General features: G+C 43.8%; 1 long non-coding RNA gene across 1 annotated transcript; it reads left to right on the top strand.

Annotated features, from left to right (window-relative positions):
- The first annotated feature begins 261 nt into the window (after positions 1-261).
- LOC121251539 lies at positions 262-14296 on the top strand. The gene is made up of 2 exons (XR_005938046.1): positions 262-740; positions 14086-14296. It is a non-coding gene; the product is annotated as an uncharacterized LOC121251539 (long non-coding RNA).
- Positions 14297-16118: the final 1822 nt, after the last annotated feature.

Below are 16118 nucleotides of genomic sequence, written 5' to 3' on the forward strand. Positions count from 1 at the left end.
CTGAGTTTCTGTGTTTCTTTCTCTTTACGGGCACATGGTTTTGTAATTATGGAAGAACATTGTAAAATAAACAATATGAAACGAGTATCCCTTTTTTTTTTTGGAAATTCTAGCCGTTAATATATTTCTCCAACGGGCTTTTTGGTTTTGAAATTCGTAGCCAATTTTATGTTCGGGAAATTTCCAGTCGTTGCTTGTCAGTCCTCTTTTATATATTATGAAGAATATGATTTAGGATTAATTTTTGTTTGTGGAGAAATTTCTGGCCGTTGGATGGATATCTAATCCAAACGGCTACATATCTTTCTATGCTTTTTATGTTGCAGGATTTTCTAGCCGTTAGCTCAACCTATTGCAATTCAATTTCCTGATATAAACCTGTAATAATGTCTTTCACCATGCATGTTACCTTCAAAGCAAACACAGGGCTATCCGTACAGGATATGGAGCCTCTCATAGCTGACAAAGGTAAATTAGCTGATATTATGGATTTTTCTGAGCAAAGTTATCATTGGAACTACAGAGGCAAAAAGACTGAGAAATTAGGAGCAGTTCAAATTAGGAGCAGCAAGAAGACTGTGAAATAGCTGCCATCAGGTGTTTTCATTGCAGAAGAACAATTTCGGCGAGAGTAACATAAAAGAATACCAGTGTCGACATAGATGTTGGCTCCGAACTTGTTCGTAGAATTGCCAAAATGGCACTGTGAATTGGTGGCTTCAGAGGACTTTTCTCTGTCAGTATATATTTTTTTTTTGGCTTTTTCTTGTGTTATTATATAGTTATGATTATATACGAGCTGCAAATTATGAACTTTGAGAAAATTTGAAATTCGAATAGATATATATATATATATATATATATATATAATAACACAAAACAAGAACAAATTTGAAATTCGTAAATTAGCTGTTATTATATATATATATATATATATTGTGTGCGTTCTTTGCCTTCTAATTGTGAGAAAAAAATGCCGCTTATAAATTAACATGTTACTGTATCTTTGTGGTTGATGTGAGTATTGAACCAAATATTTTTGCTAAGCTCTGTTTAGTCTATTTAGCACCTTTGGCAATTTGTAGTTAGAGCTTTGATCTTGGCTTCATTGTCTTGTTATTTTCTACTCTTTGCCAGTTTTATTAATTTTCGATCTTCTAGATATCACAGAGTTAATTAACAGTACTGTGTGATTTCTATTTTTGATTAGACGGTTTAGAACCAATTTTTAATTCTTTAGGTAATGTGTTGAGGGGAGAAAATTTGTTTGCCCCTTGTTAGGCCTTGTGGTTTTATGTGCTTTGCTTGCTAATCAACATATCTCGTTGCCAATACAGATGGTGTGGGAACTAAGTTTAAGCTTCCATTTGAAATTGGAATCCCTGAAACTATTGGGATTGATCTCTAGTAGAGATTTAAGTCTTTAGGTAATGTGTTGAGGTGAGAAAATTTGTTTGCCCCTTATTGGGCCTTGTGGTTTTATGTGCTTTGCTAATCGACATATCTTGTTGCCGGTACAAATAGTGTGGTAACTAAGTTTAAGCTTGCATTTGAAACTGGAATCCATGAAACTATTGGGATTGATCTGGTAGAGATTTATGTTGTCGAACTTAATCTACTCTCCATGATCAGTTTTCTATAATACATTTTTTCTTCCTACTCCAAGTTGTGTTGAGTGTGAAAGCCATTATTTTTCATTGATTATTCTGCCACTAGCCACCTTGATGTTGACCTTGTGAAAAGGTACACCAAATTTGTATTAACAAACTGGGTGTTATAGGTCAATAAGATGGTATATGTACGTTGGGCAACAATTCATGTTCTTAAATTTAAGGCTACAATTAAGGGTGTATATACGGACCAGATTTTTTTCCTATCTGATTAAAAATCTAGAAATCCGGGCAGATACAAAATTATTACATCCGCCCGGATTGGTTACAGATCCAGTATTTAACCAGTGTTATCTGTAACCGACTTTAACAAAAGTTAAAGGTAGCAAGGGTCATTTTCTCTCCCTTTCCCCCAAAAGTTAAAGGCACCCGTAGGCTTCCTTTACCCAAAACAAAAGGTCAACAAGTAAAAGTCACTTTTCCATTTCCTCTCGGCACCTCTTAATCTCACTTCTTGATTTCTGTCTCTTTCTCTCTCCCCCTCCCCTCGACGAAACCTAAGCATCCTTCATCAAATCCATCGCTGTCGGTGACTAGCAATGGTCGTCGTCCGTTAACGTGTTTGTAGATCTCTCTCTACAAACTCGGTAGCTTTCTCTCTCTCCCTCTCTCTCTCTCTAAGTTTGTAGTTTGTGTTTGTAGATCTACTTTTTGGGTTTCTTTATTTTTAAAATCTTCCAGCAAAAACCTGTTTGTAGATCTACATGCTCGCAACACTATGAATTTAGTAAAATTATGTGTACTTTTTTGCTTCTGAAAAATAATGTTCAGATACTTTCTCGGTTTGTATATCACTTTCCTCTCTTGTTGGTTGTTTACCACTGTTGATTTCGTATTTTGCAGCCCGAGCAGTATCGTGATAACCAAGCTCACGCCACTTGCAACTAAGAGGGAGAAAAGGCTTCGGTAACATCCGGGGTCACTTTGATGCCAAAGTCAATGAATCCTCAAGTGACTAGAAAAGCTCAGAAGATTAGAGAGAATAGTAAAGGGTTTCTAGATAGAGCCTTCCCGTAGAAGGGATGGCTACTATTTATACCTGATTCGGGCTCCACTGCCGAGGGAAATCATCGCTTGTCAGGTCGTACCTGAGTTAGACCTGCTACCACTCCTCCCTGTTGCAATAGTGTGTCAGTTGCGGCTTAGGCGACCAAGGGAGATTGTGGGGTGTCAGGCCATGCTTGGTCAGACCTACTGCCACCTTTCTGCTAGGGTTGGGTGTCAGGTCGTGGTTTAGCCGTCCTGCATACTCTGGTGGCATGCCATTGCATGTTGGGCCTTCTGACACATGCATTGAATGCGACGTGCCTTGAATCTGATGAGGCCACGATTAGGCCGTCTGCATATAGTATGGCGTCCTGCATAGTGCCATATAGTAGGGCTCGGTAGGTTGCCGAGTCCCGAGACACTTTCCTTGGCGTATTCGAGATCGATGCTGAGGGGCCTTCTTGGGTAGGTTTGCTGTTATAGGCTCAGAATGTGGTCCTCTAGTCCGGGCTCTTAGCCCACGGCGTGGTTTCGTCTAAGGGCCTGGGGTTCTATAACTTGACCTCCTTGGGCCTGGGCCTTTCTGGGATGGGGCCCTCCCTCACAATACCTCACAAATTCCTATCACTGGCACATTGTGGGAATTCATAGCACCTTCAATTATGGTGCCGCCCATTTGGCTTCCATCATTTCCAAAGGTTTTCTGTCTCCCGACAATCAATTAGACGTGCTAACCACCCTTTCCTTCATGTCCTAAGACCTCATTGGTCCGTGCCCCCACTCTCTTGACACGACGACCGGCATTCCTATCATTGCTTTAGATGCCATGTTCCGTAACTTGACCTTCTTAGGCCTGGACCTTTCTGGGATGGGCCCCTCCCTCATAGTACCTTGTGAATTCCTATCACGGGCACGTGGCCGGAATTCATAACACCTTTAATTATGGTGCCGCTCATTTGGCTTCAAGTTCCCGAGGTCATCCGCCCATTTAGTGGGCACCTCCTTCCTCTCCTGAGGTCGTCCTGTCTCCTAAAAATAGATTGGACGTGCTGACCGCCCTTTTCTTTGTGTCCTGGGACCTCATTGGTCTATGCCCCCCACTTTCTTGACACGATGCCTGTCATTCCTGACGTCGCTTCAGATGTCGTGTGCCACATGGTGCTTGCTGAGTTCACAGCTGTCAGGGTCGCTTCGTTTTCCACGCGCTCTCCATCCTTCCTCCACTATATAAAGCCCACTTCCCTTTATTCTTCACCCATTTCCTCCTTTCGTCCATCGTGTTCCTGCCATTTCTCCCATTCTCTCTCCAGCCATCGTGTTTTTGTCCCCTTTCTTTCTCCAGCCATCGTGTTCCAAGTTGTCATGTTTGCCACCCCTTCTTCTTCTTTGTATCATGCCACAACTATCATGCCACCCAAGGCCGATCTCGATCCTTTGTATTTCAGGGGGAAACACTGAGTTTCCTTCGTCTTTAGTGACAACCTTAGGGTGTTCTGCTCCAAGTACAAAATTCGTCCTTCTATTGTTCTGGAGATTATGCGGTGAATCCTGATGGCATGGTGACAAGGGCGGCTCTTTTCCAGTTAATGTTCGCCAATGGTCTTTGCCTCCCGTTCTGCCCTCTGGTTCGTGAGGTTTTAAATTATCTTGTAGCGGCTCCTGATATCTAGCTTTATCATCTTCCAGATGGTACTTAGCAAGACCCCTGAAGAATACCCCCATCTGACTGCTCAGGACTTCTTGTATGTATATCGCCTCAACTACCAGTCGGGAAGCATCTGTAGTTTCCAAGCTCGGTCTCCAGGCCGGAAGATCCCCTCGTTCGAGTAGCGCCACTCAATCATAAAGGAGTGGTCCCAAAAATCTTTCTTCGTATTGGGCTTGGACTGGGAGTATCCCAAGGGGGAGGCCACCCACAAGGAGTATCCCATTCAGGCGTGTTGGGATTCCCCCTTCTACAAAGAGCTTAGAACTTACCCTCAATCGGAGGGAAAAGGCTTGCTTGGAGTTGGTGTCAGCTTGGGTGCGGGCCCATCTTGAAGAGTCGTAGGCCGATCTGGTCCCCTCAGACGAGAACATTTGCAATTACTTGTCCGCGCCCTATCACTCGTATGCTATCAAGAGAAATTTCTTGAGTGGTATCCCCTCTCCCTAGGCCTGAAAGCGTGCCTCGAGTTCCTCCAATCTTCAGGCAAAATGACGGAAGGTACGTCATGATTCACCTCAAGAGAAGCAAAGCGGTGAGGTTGGGGTTCTTCCTTTTCCCGCGGTCGTGCCGGGGAATCTGAAAGCCTTTTTGAGGCCTCCCAGGGTCAGGACACCCATAAGTAGGGGTGGCAGGAACTCGCGCGCCCAGGGATTCTTGTTCCTCCAACGTGGTTGCCCATGTTGTTTCCGAGTAGTTTACATTCATCCACTGGGCCTTACACTACGATGTGTCCCCAGCCTACTCCTTCTGCATCCCTCCCCGACCCTCTGCTACCTACGGAGGAAGAACTGGACGAGTGTGACCTCCAGGCGCACTTTTTCAGCTCCTTTGTGCACCCCTCTCCTCACAGACCCAGCACATTCAAGCCATTCATGGCCTTTGAAGATGCTCTTTGGGGGGGAGGGGGGGCAGTGGGCTCCTGATCCGTTCACAAAAGCCGGTCGCTTGGAAGGGGAGCAGAGTTCCGAAGAAGCTGAACCCTGGGAAGAGGAGCGGAGTCCCTCCAAGGCTGTTAGCGAGGAGGAAGAAAGAAGAATGGGGAAGAAGAAGCAAGACATCCTAACTTCTACATCCAAGATGACATCGAAGAGGAAGAAGAGGACCAAGAAGATGAAGGGGAAAGAGAAGTGGGGGTGGAACATGGGGACGTCCCCCTCTCCGAGCTCAAAAACCCAGAGGGGATCGCCGGGTCTGCCTCCCCCTCACTGGTGCTGTTTCCCCCCCTCTCTTCCAAGGGGCCAAGTATGGCCGATCATGTAGGGGGTTCTCTGGATCCTCTCGTTGGCATTGAGTTAAGTGACGACGATGATTCAGGGCCTTCGTCTCCCGTCGCTCCTGGCCCATGCACTGAGAGTTGGGGGTCGCTCTCGATCTTTTACTAGCAGCTTGCAGTTGTCGACCTCTCCTCTTCAGGAGCCGGGCTTTGTCTTCAAGCTTGGACAAAGCCAGGGCTGCTGCCACTTAGTGGAGGGCACAGATGATGCATCCCCTTTCCGTCCAGGTAAGATTTCCTTCCTCCCACTTACTTCGCCAAATCTTTTTTTTTTAACCTTTGCCTTAACGTTTCTCCATATCCTTTTTGTCGCAGGCCACAGATCAGCTGGCCACGAAGATTAGGGTCCTAGCTGGGGGAGCTAGAGGAGGTCAACCGATAACTCGGGACGTTGAGCCATTTTGGGTACTACAAGATAAAGCAGGCGGCTCGGAGGATCAAGGGCCTTAAGGTCAATCGCAAAGAGCTGATCAACAAGGTGATGCTCCTAAAAGAGCATAACCAAGAGTTGGAGTCCATCCCCGAGAGGCGTCGGTAGAGGAAGAAGATCCTTAAAGGTCTGTTGAGCGATGTCGAGGAAAATATCCGTCGGCGATCGTCCCTGAATCAACTCACCAAAGAGGCCTGTGTTGTGGCCGAATGGAACATTTTGCTCGAGAGGCAGAGCTGGAGTTAGCCCAGGAGAAATTGAAGGAGTCCTAGTGGGGTCGGGCCTTGGCCACTGGACAGCTCTCCAAGCTGTTGTATGAGCACTTCAAACTTACTTAGGAGGCTCAGCATCTAAGGGAGCAACTGCGGAGGGCTAAGAGGAACGCATTGGTGAGCTCTCTCGCACGGGGATCCAGAAGAATCTTGATCTCCTTACTTGCGACTTGGAGATTTCCGGCTTAAGGTCTCAACTGGAAGGAGTCATGCAACATGTCTCCCCTTCGGTCCTAGATCATGAATACCAATGCAATCCAGGATGTTGCCTGGTCTTACGATTACTGGGAAGGTCTTGAACGGATGCATGAACATCTACGTCAGAACCTCAGGTTGGACCTACTCGCTCTCTAGACCTGACTTCCCTTCCCCTGAACACCGAGGCACAATATTATATTAAGAACTTCAGGAAGCAAGAGTTTCCTCCCTACCCCGAAGGTGTTCCCCCTCCTCTTCCTCCTCAGTAATGGGCTTGTGTTCTCTTTGTTGCATTTCTCTGCCCCTTTCTTTTTTGTGTAGGACTTCTGTACAACATCCTCTATGCTTCTCCTTTAGTAAAAGTTGTATCTCATTAATGAAATGAAATGAAGTTGTATCTTCTTTTGTAAACGTGCTTCTTCTAACTGTTTAGGCATGCCATTTACCTTACCGTTCTTTATTTGCGAAGCGTTGTGTGTTAGAACTCGTCTTGGGGCCTTACCCCTTAACGAGTCAAGGGACCTGTCTTCTTGCGAGTGTAAGGACTCAACTTAGTGAGTCAAGGCACTCGTCTTCTTGCAAGTGTAAGGACTCGACTTGCTAGTCAAGGGACGCATCTTCTTATGAGTATAAGGACTCGGCTTAGTTGGATAGGGGGTCGGTACAAAATCTAAGGACTTGGGACCTTACCCCGCAGTGAGTCTAGGGACACGTTTAGTTCTTAGACAATAAGAGATTTGAGGTGAACATCTAGGCATTGTAATTCATTAATAGTTGTTCGTACAAAGTGCTGCCTTATACTTCTACACATAGTACTTCTTCAAGTGTTTGGCATTCCAGGGGTGGGGTAGCTGGTGTCCCTGGTTGTTTTTAAGGTGATAGGAGCTGGGTCGATTGCTTGCAGTTATTATGTATGGGCTTTCCCATCGTGGTCCTAGCTTTCCTTCTTCCGGGGTAGTTATTCCATTCTGTCGCAGCATTAAGTCCTCTATCTCAAAAGAGCTTGGCCTAACTCGTTTGTTGAAATATTGTTCTTCCTTTCACTTGTTACTTGTCGTTTGCACTGCTGCTTCTTCCCTTCTCTCCTCCAGGACATCCAAGCTCTCGACTAGCCTTTTGTTGTTAGTGTCTAGGTTGAAGTGTTGGACACAGAATGTGGGCATTCCAACTTCCACGGGAATTACCACTTCATTACCATAGGTGAGGGCGAAGGGTGTCTCCTTGGTGGAGGTTCGGACAGTGGTTCGGTATGCTCATAATACGTTTGGGAGCTCTTCGACCCATGCTCTTTTGTGCCCCCCCGATCTTTTTCTTGAGGGTGGATAAGAGGGTTTTATTAGTTGCTTCAGCCTGTCAGTTGGCTTGAGTGTGTCCCAGCGAGAAATACTTCACCTTAATTTTGAGCTCTGTGCACCATTCCCAGTAATGTTTGTAGTTGAATTGTCTTTTGTTGTCCAATATGAAGCTCTAAGGTATGCTGAATCGGTATACTACTGACTTCCACATGAATTTCGTGATGGTTCGGAAGGTGATGCTTCCAAGAGCCTCCGCTTCGACCCGTTTCGTGAAGTATTCGACTACAACAATGACAAATTTGGCTCCTCCCCTTGTCCCCGAGAATGGGCCAATTAGGTCCAGACCCCATTGGGTGAAAGGCCACGAGACCGTGATTGATGTTAGCTCCCTCGCCGGGTAGTGCGAATTCGACCCATGCTTCTAACACTTCGAGCATTTATTGGCAAAGTCTTTTGCATCTTTGAGGGAAATGGGCTAGTAGTATCCGGCCCTAGTTACTCTTGTAGCCAGTGCCTTCCCTCCCAAGTGGCTTCCACAAATTCTTTCATGAATCTCTGTTAGCAAGTATTGGGCTTTGTCTGGTGAGAGGCATCTGAGGAGCAGCTCAAAAACACCTCTTTTGTACAAAATTACTTCCAGCAGAGTAAACTGGGCCACCTTGTTCCTGACCTTTTGGTCTTCTTCCTGGTCCGTAGGCAATTGCCCTTCTTGCAAGAATTTCTAGATGTTTGTTGCCCATTTGGGAGGTGTTGGGATTGTAACAAACACTTCATTCCCGATGGATGGGGCATCGACCATTTTGACCACGGTGTGTTCCAAAAGGAGGAGTTCTTCTTGCCCCAACGCAACCCTCACCAGACGATCTGCCTCCTTCTAATTTTCTCCTCTTGGCACCTGTTGAATGCTGAAGTAATAGAAGTGATCGCACTCGTTGCAGACCAGTTGGAGATACTTCTTCAACCTTTCTTCTTTCGTGGTGAACTGCGCCACTACTTGGCTAACTACCACTTGGGAATCAGCCCCCACTTCTATTTCCTCAGCTCCTAGTAACCATGCGACTAACATTCCGGCTAAGAGCGTTTTATACTCAGCTTCATTGTTGGTCGCTTTGAAGGCCAGCTTGACAGCATAGTTGTGCTCCTCTCCCTGCTCGGTGATAATGTGCACTCCATCTCCCCCACTAGCCCGACAAGAAGAGCCATCTAAATAGACCTGCCAGGACTTTCCTTGAGGTGCACTCGGGACTTCCTCCAGGATGCTGGTGAACTCGACAACGAAATCTGCCAACACTTGTCCTTTGATCGCGGCTCAGGGGAAGTACTCCATATTGAATTCGCTAAACTCGATCGCCCATTTGGCGAGCCTTCCTGAGGTGTCTGCCTTCTGCAGCACTTTTTTAAAGGGGAGATCGGTGAGCACTTTCATCAGGTGGGCCTGGAAATATGGCCTTAATCTTCTGGCCATGATGATTAGGGCAAATACCAACAATTCCGTCCAGGGATACCTTGCCTCTGCTCTGCTGAGGGCCCAACTCATGTAGTAGACAGGCCGCTGCCCTTCTTTCATTTTCCAGATAAGTACGGCTGATATAGCATGCAAGGACACTGCTAGGTACACAATCAGGGTCTCCCCAAGTCTTGTTTGGCTTAGCAGTGGGGGGTGGCTTAGGTACAACTTCAAGTTGGCGAATGCTTTTTCGCAAGTCTCATCCCACTTATAGGCCTTCCTTAAGACTTTGAAAGGGTAAGTACCAGTCAGTTGATTGAGCAATGAAGTGGTTCAGGGCTACTACCCGTCTGGCCAGCCTCTGGACTTCATGAAGGCTGCGAGGGGAAGGCATTCCTATCACTACTTCCACCTTTTCAGAGTTTACCTTAATCTCTCTCTCGGAGACCATGTGAACCCCAGGAACTTACCTGTCTCCATTTCAAATGTGCACTTTAAAGGGTTGAGCATCATCCGATATTGCTGGAGGACGGAAAATACTTCCCGTAGATCTGCCAATTGTAGTCCGGGCTCTTTACTCTTCACCAACTGGCCGTCTACGTATACTTTCATATTTCGGTCGATCTATTGCTTGAACATTGGGTTGACTAGCCATTAGTAGGTGGCTCCCGCATTCTTAAGGCCTAACGGCATTGCTTTGTAGTAGTAGAGGCCTCGGTCCATTACGAACGCTATCTTCTCTTTATCATCCGGGTTCATCCTGATCTGGTTGTACCTGGAATAGGCGTCCATAAAGCTAAGGAGGGGATGTTCCGTAGTCGAATCCACGATTAGGTCGATGCGTAGTAAGGGGATGCTATCTTTTGGCCTGACTTTATTCAGGTCGGTGAAGTCGACACACATTTGCCACTTCCCGTTGGCCTTCTTCACCAAAACTACATTAGATAGTCATTCCGGGTAATGGACCTCTCAGATGAATCCTACCGCTAAGAGGTGGTTTACCTCCTCAACTATCGCCCCATACTTCTCGGCACTAAAGCTTCGCAGATCAACGCAGAGCCGGTGCTTGATGATGGAGTTGTCAATCCCGGGCATATCCTCATGGCTCCAAGCGAACACATCTCCGTGTTCGATAAAGGGAGATGTCAACGCCGCTCTAATCCCTGGGTCCAACTTAGTCCCAACCCGACCTTTCATTCCTGTCTCTGCTGATCAACTATAACCAGCTCCAAAGGCTCGTTGGGTTTTGCCTGTCGAAGGGCCTATTCATCAAGGACTTCTTCATCCCATTCGATCAAGGTCAGAGGTGAACCCAGCTTGGGTGCCTCTTCTGTCCTTTTGACGATAGTGATTACTTTGACCTCACCCAAATCGGTGGGGAACTTCATTTTGAGGTGGTAAGTGGATGTCACTGCCCTCAAGCTGTTCAAGGTGGGATGCCCCAATATGGCATTGTACAAGGATGGGGCTTTGACGACTAAGAAGTTGGTCATGGTGGTTGTGGTCCTGGGCGCCTTCCCTGCCAGGACTGAAAGAGTAATGGCTCCCATTGGTTGATTGACGTCTCCCGTGAAGCCCTTGAGTGGCATTAGAGCTAGGCATAGTTGATCTAGACTGATTCCCATCCTGACAAAAGCTTCCCCAGAACAGGATGTCAGTCGAACTACCATTGTCAACTAGGATCCTCCGGGTTTTAAAGTTTTCCACTTGCATCGTTACCACCAATGTGTCGTCATGTGGGTGGAGGATGACTTCTTTGTCCCTCTCGTCGAAGCTTATCGTGGTGCCTCCAGTGCGCCGTAGGGGCCTGCTTGCAGCCCTTTTAGCGACTACCACTTCCACATAGCGTACCCTTCGAGCATGTGCCGTTCGGGCTGACGAAGTGGCTCCACCTCCAGCATATCCTCTGGTGATTGTGCTGATCTCCCCGAGTGGTCTGTTCTCCATCGGGGGCTCCTCCGCCTCTCATCTCTTGCTCCCTACCTTCTCGGGCTCACACCCCACCGGGAACCCGAGCACCTTCTGCCACGTCGATCCATCTAGTCCTCCAACCGGCTCATCCGGTTACATTGGTCTTCCTCCTTTATTCTTTTTAGGGCATAGCAGTCTCAGGTGCTATGTCGGTTGTTCATGTGATACTTGCAATACGGGCAATTTTCCACATCTCGGGGTTGTTCTCTTTGGGGGCTCGGGTGTTGATTCCCTTCCACGGCCAAGTTTGTGTGGGCGTGGCTCCCCCTAGGGCCAAGCCGGCGCTTCTCCCCCTCAGCGTAGTAGGGGTCTTTCGTGCTATTTCTGTCATGAACAGATTTCAAGGACAGATTCCCCCGAGAAGAGCCACCAATGTGATCTTCTCGTCTTGGTCGTCGGTTGTCATACACTCCAAATTGAACTGCGAGAGATACGACTTCAAATTTTCACCGTCTCACTATTTAACAGTAAGGAGGTAAGCTGCTGAGGAGTGTCTCCTCTTACGACTTGTCAAGAACTGCATCATAAAGAGGTGGGCAAGCCCCTCGAATCAATCTATCGTTCCTGACGACATCGACCCAAACCAGGTTTGGGCGGCCCCTTTCAGTGTTAGTGGGAAGTCTTGGCAGACGATTTCTCCTGGGAAACCATGCAAGGTCATGTGGGCTTTGAACATCTCCAGGTGCTCCAACGGGTCTTTGGATCTGTCGTACATTTCCATCTAGGGGACCTTGAACTTGGGGAGAAGTGGTACTGTCATGATTCCCACGCTGTATGGGAGGTCGCTACTGACAAGCAACTGGTCTACGGTGGATGGTGTGTCTATTTTCTTTGCCATTTTCGCGCATTTGTCCCCAAGCTCTCGGATTTGGAGGTGCATCTTGCATCTCTCCTCTTCTGTAGCGGCATCAGTAGGGACCCATCGTGAATCCACATGTTCATTGCTGCTCAGTTCTCCTCCCCCCACTAGCTCCTCGTTGGTGCGCCTGAGGGTCACATTCTCCTGGCGAAAATCCCCGTTTCCTCCGTCAATTTCCTTATTGTCTCCTCCATGCTGCGAGTCTTGCTTCCATCATTCCCTCCTCGTTATCTCCCTTTCGTGTAGTTTGGGACCACGTTGCAACCGGCATGCGAAGTACATGCTTTTATGAAAAAATAATCTCACAGACGGCGCTACTGTTATGTCGTGTTTCGTAGCTCGAGCAGTATCGCAATAACCAAACTCACGCCACCTACAACTAAGAGGAAGAAAAGGCTTCGGTGATATCAAGGGTCACTTCGATGCCAAAGTCAGTGAATAATCCTCTAGTGACCAAAAAAGCTCAGAAGATTAGAGAGAATAGTAAAGGATTTCTAGAGAGAGCCTTCCCGTAGAAGGGATGGCTGCTATTTATACCTGATTTGGGCTTCACTGCGAGATCATGGCGTGTCAGGTCGTACCTGAGTCAGACCTACTACCACTCATCTCTTGCTACAACAGTGTGTCAGTCCGTGGCTTAAGCGGCCAAGGGAGATCGTGGAGTGTCCAGCCGTGCTTGGTCAAACCTGCTGCCACCTTTCTTCCAGGGTTGGGTTTCAAGTGGTGGTAGAGCCATCTTGCGTACTCTAGTGGCACGCCGTTGCATGCCGGGCCTTCTGATACATGCATTGAATACGACATGCCTTGAGTCTGACGAGGCCACAATTGGGCACGTTCAGCCGTCCGCATACAATAGGGTGTCCTGCACAATGCCGAGAGGCCTTCCCGGGTAGGTTTGTAGTTATGGGCTCGGCATGCGGTCCTCTGGCCCGAGCTCTTAGCCCACGACAGGGTTTTGTCTAAGGGCTTGGGGTTTTGTAACTTGACCTCCTTGGACCTGGGCTCTTCTGGGATGGGCCCCTCCCTCACAACCACTTTGGCTAGATCTATTTCTATGTTTTTAGATCTGAGTTTCTATGCTTATAGATCTAAGTTTCTGTGTTTGTAGATCTGAGTTACAGTGCTTGTAGATCTAAGTTTCTGTTAGTATGGTACCTGTATTTGTTCAATCTCAAACCTATTGGGTTATCTATATTTTTTTTTCCTTTCTTTAGGTTTGGATCTGTATCTGTGTTTGTTTTGTTTTTTCTACTGAAAATATTTTTTATTGTTATTTTGCAAATTTTGTAACCTAGAACAAGAAGACAAGATCTGATTTTTGTAACCCTGACCTCCATTTGTAACCCACTATATATTTTTGCACGCATACATTGAATCTCACTTGTAGTGTTGAACTTTGGTAGTGAAGTTCCACAAAGACATTGCACCCAAACCTCCATTTATAACCTACTATATCTATCACACAAAATACCCAAATACTTGAAACTAGGGATGTTATTAGGTTAGTGAATCTCATTTACCTTGCTGCAATAGCTCTCTACAACAATGTGCAGCTACTTTGGTGTTTTTTCCTTTGTTGGTATTTTAAGTAGATCCTGTGTGATCACTATAGTAGAAGTTAAAAGTTTCATGGAAAATGCTGACAAGTTTTTCCATCTGTTATATTGGTACATGATACTGCTTTTACAAAGTGCTTTACATAGTCGAATTTGAATTAATAGAGATTCTTTATGCAGCCCTAATCAATCAATGATACATGGTTCTGTTCTATTTCTGGTGCATCCTTATTTGTCAAGCTGTTTATCATAAATTGAGTATCAGTATATTCTTTTTCCATCAACTAATATGTTTAAATATGTGACAGCATTGCGACCTGCATTGTTATTATTATTATTATTATTATTATTATTTGTCGAATTCATCAACTCATTTTGAATATGTTATGCTGATATTATTATTGCTCTGTAATTGGCAGGCTCGACCATTGGTGTTGGAAGGCGCATTCCCTGAGTTAATGCATGATGACTCCAAGGATTATGACCCATATGGAGTTTATAGTGTTTTGTGCGGCTGCATTATTATTTGTTTAATTAGTTGTGTTGTATTTTTATTTATTTTGTTTTTTGTAAATTTATATTTTGTATTGTAATGTAATAACAATATTATCTATTTTATTTTTTTATTTATTTTTTTAAAAAAAAAATTGGGCAATTTAAGCATTATAACAGAATTTTTTTTTTTTTAAAAAAGTACTATATATTTTTTTAAAACTTTTAAAGTCTTTTTCAAAAAAATAATAATAAAAATCCAGATTAAATCCAGTTATAATCCGGATATCCAAGTTTTAAGTCAAAAAAGGGAAAAAAAAATCCAGATATTCGAATTGAATCCGGTTATCTGTCTGGATTATTTCCGGATGAATCCGGGAGAATAACCGCCTTATTTTTAAAATCCAGATCTGGATATCCGGGCATATATATAAAACCTCCAACCTCTCCCAAATCTACATTAATATATTTCATATATATGATTCTTAATTTTTACTTCCCTGTTAATAAATAAGCTGTTCTTAATTTGATCGATCGGTTGTGTAATTTGATTCAAGACTTCTACACACTTTTCTTTTTCTAAGCAAAATACCAGCTTATTAAAATTCTTAACTTTCCTTCATTTTTTTTTTCTTGAATTAAAAGCTCCATGTCATTATAAGTTTAGGAGATAGGGGCAAGATTTTTATTGTATTTTTTTTATACCTAAGATGTTATTATAAGTCATGTGTATATGCCTGTTGTTACAACTGGAAATGGGACCCAGCTTGGTAAGAATACACTAATAATTGGCATGTATGATTGATTTGTTGGATTAGATTTTATGGTTCCTGAATTTGGAATGGCATGACCCTATTTGTAAAGATAAAACACGTGTGTTCTTATCTTATTTTATAGTATCTTGTGTTGTATGTTATTTCTTGCCCCTTTGAGAATACCGCTCACAAAATCACTCAAATATATATATGCTCTATGCTCTATCTTAATAAGGGAAGAGTAGTGATACATGTACGAACACGTTATGCGTATGTGTCCCAAGCATTTCTTTTTTAAGAGAAATAAAGATAGAATAATGATATATACAAACTCTAAATATGTAAGTTTTGGACATACTTTTTATTAAAAAAAAAGAAAAAGAAAAAGAAAAAAAAAACAGACCTCACTATGAAAAAATGTAAAAAATAAATAAAAAAACTCATTTTTTCTTGGTGGGATTCACTTTTTTTTATAAAAGTTTGTACATTTAGGTTGCGTTTGGATGTTGAAGTGAGTTGAGTTGAGATGATAGAATATTGTTAGAATATTATTTTTTAATATTATTATTATTTTGAGATTTGAAAATTTTGAATTGTTTATTATATTTTGTATTAAAATTTAAAAAAATTGTAATGATGAGTTAAGATGAGTTATAATTTCAGAAGAATTAAAGTTTGCCCCTGACATAACTCATAAAGATATGCTTATCATTACGTCTTTGAAAGATTTATTGCTAAGAGAGTGTACATTACACCGTCAGTATAATATATAATTTCAAGATCTGCTTGAGTTATTATTTACACTCGAGACCTTAAATGAAAAAGAGATAGACATGTGAAATAATCACTATAGCATTAGAGAAATTTACACAAAAAATAATATTTGGCATATTTATTGCTTCCCAATAATTGAGATCCTCAAATTTGGACTATCGATATTTTTCTAAATTGGAATTTGAGAAATGCTAGACATTATATTTTCATCTTATTTTGTACATACTAAGTGATATGTAGCATATTTATCACTATCAGATGATAAATAAATATATAATAAATGATTATTTAATAGTGATAAATGTGTCACATCATATTTAATGAGATGAAAATAAAATTGTAGTATGACATATAGAATTTTCCAATTTACTCTTCCAAATTTATTTATTTTTAGTTGCTAAAACAGCAATAGAGGCCCTTGGCTAAAAATT

This window comes from Juglans microcarpa x Juglans regia, chromosome 2S (genome assembly GCF_004785595.1).
Source record: "Juglans microcarpa x Juglans regia isolate MS1-56 chromosome 2S, Jm3101_v1.0, whole genome shotgun sequence".
Taxonomy (NCBI): domain Eukaryota; kingdom Viridiplantae; phylum Streptophyta; class Magnoliopsida; order Fagales; family Juglandaceae; genus Juglans; species Juglans microcarpa x Juglans regia.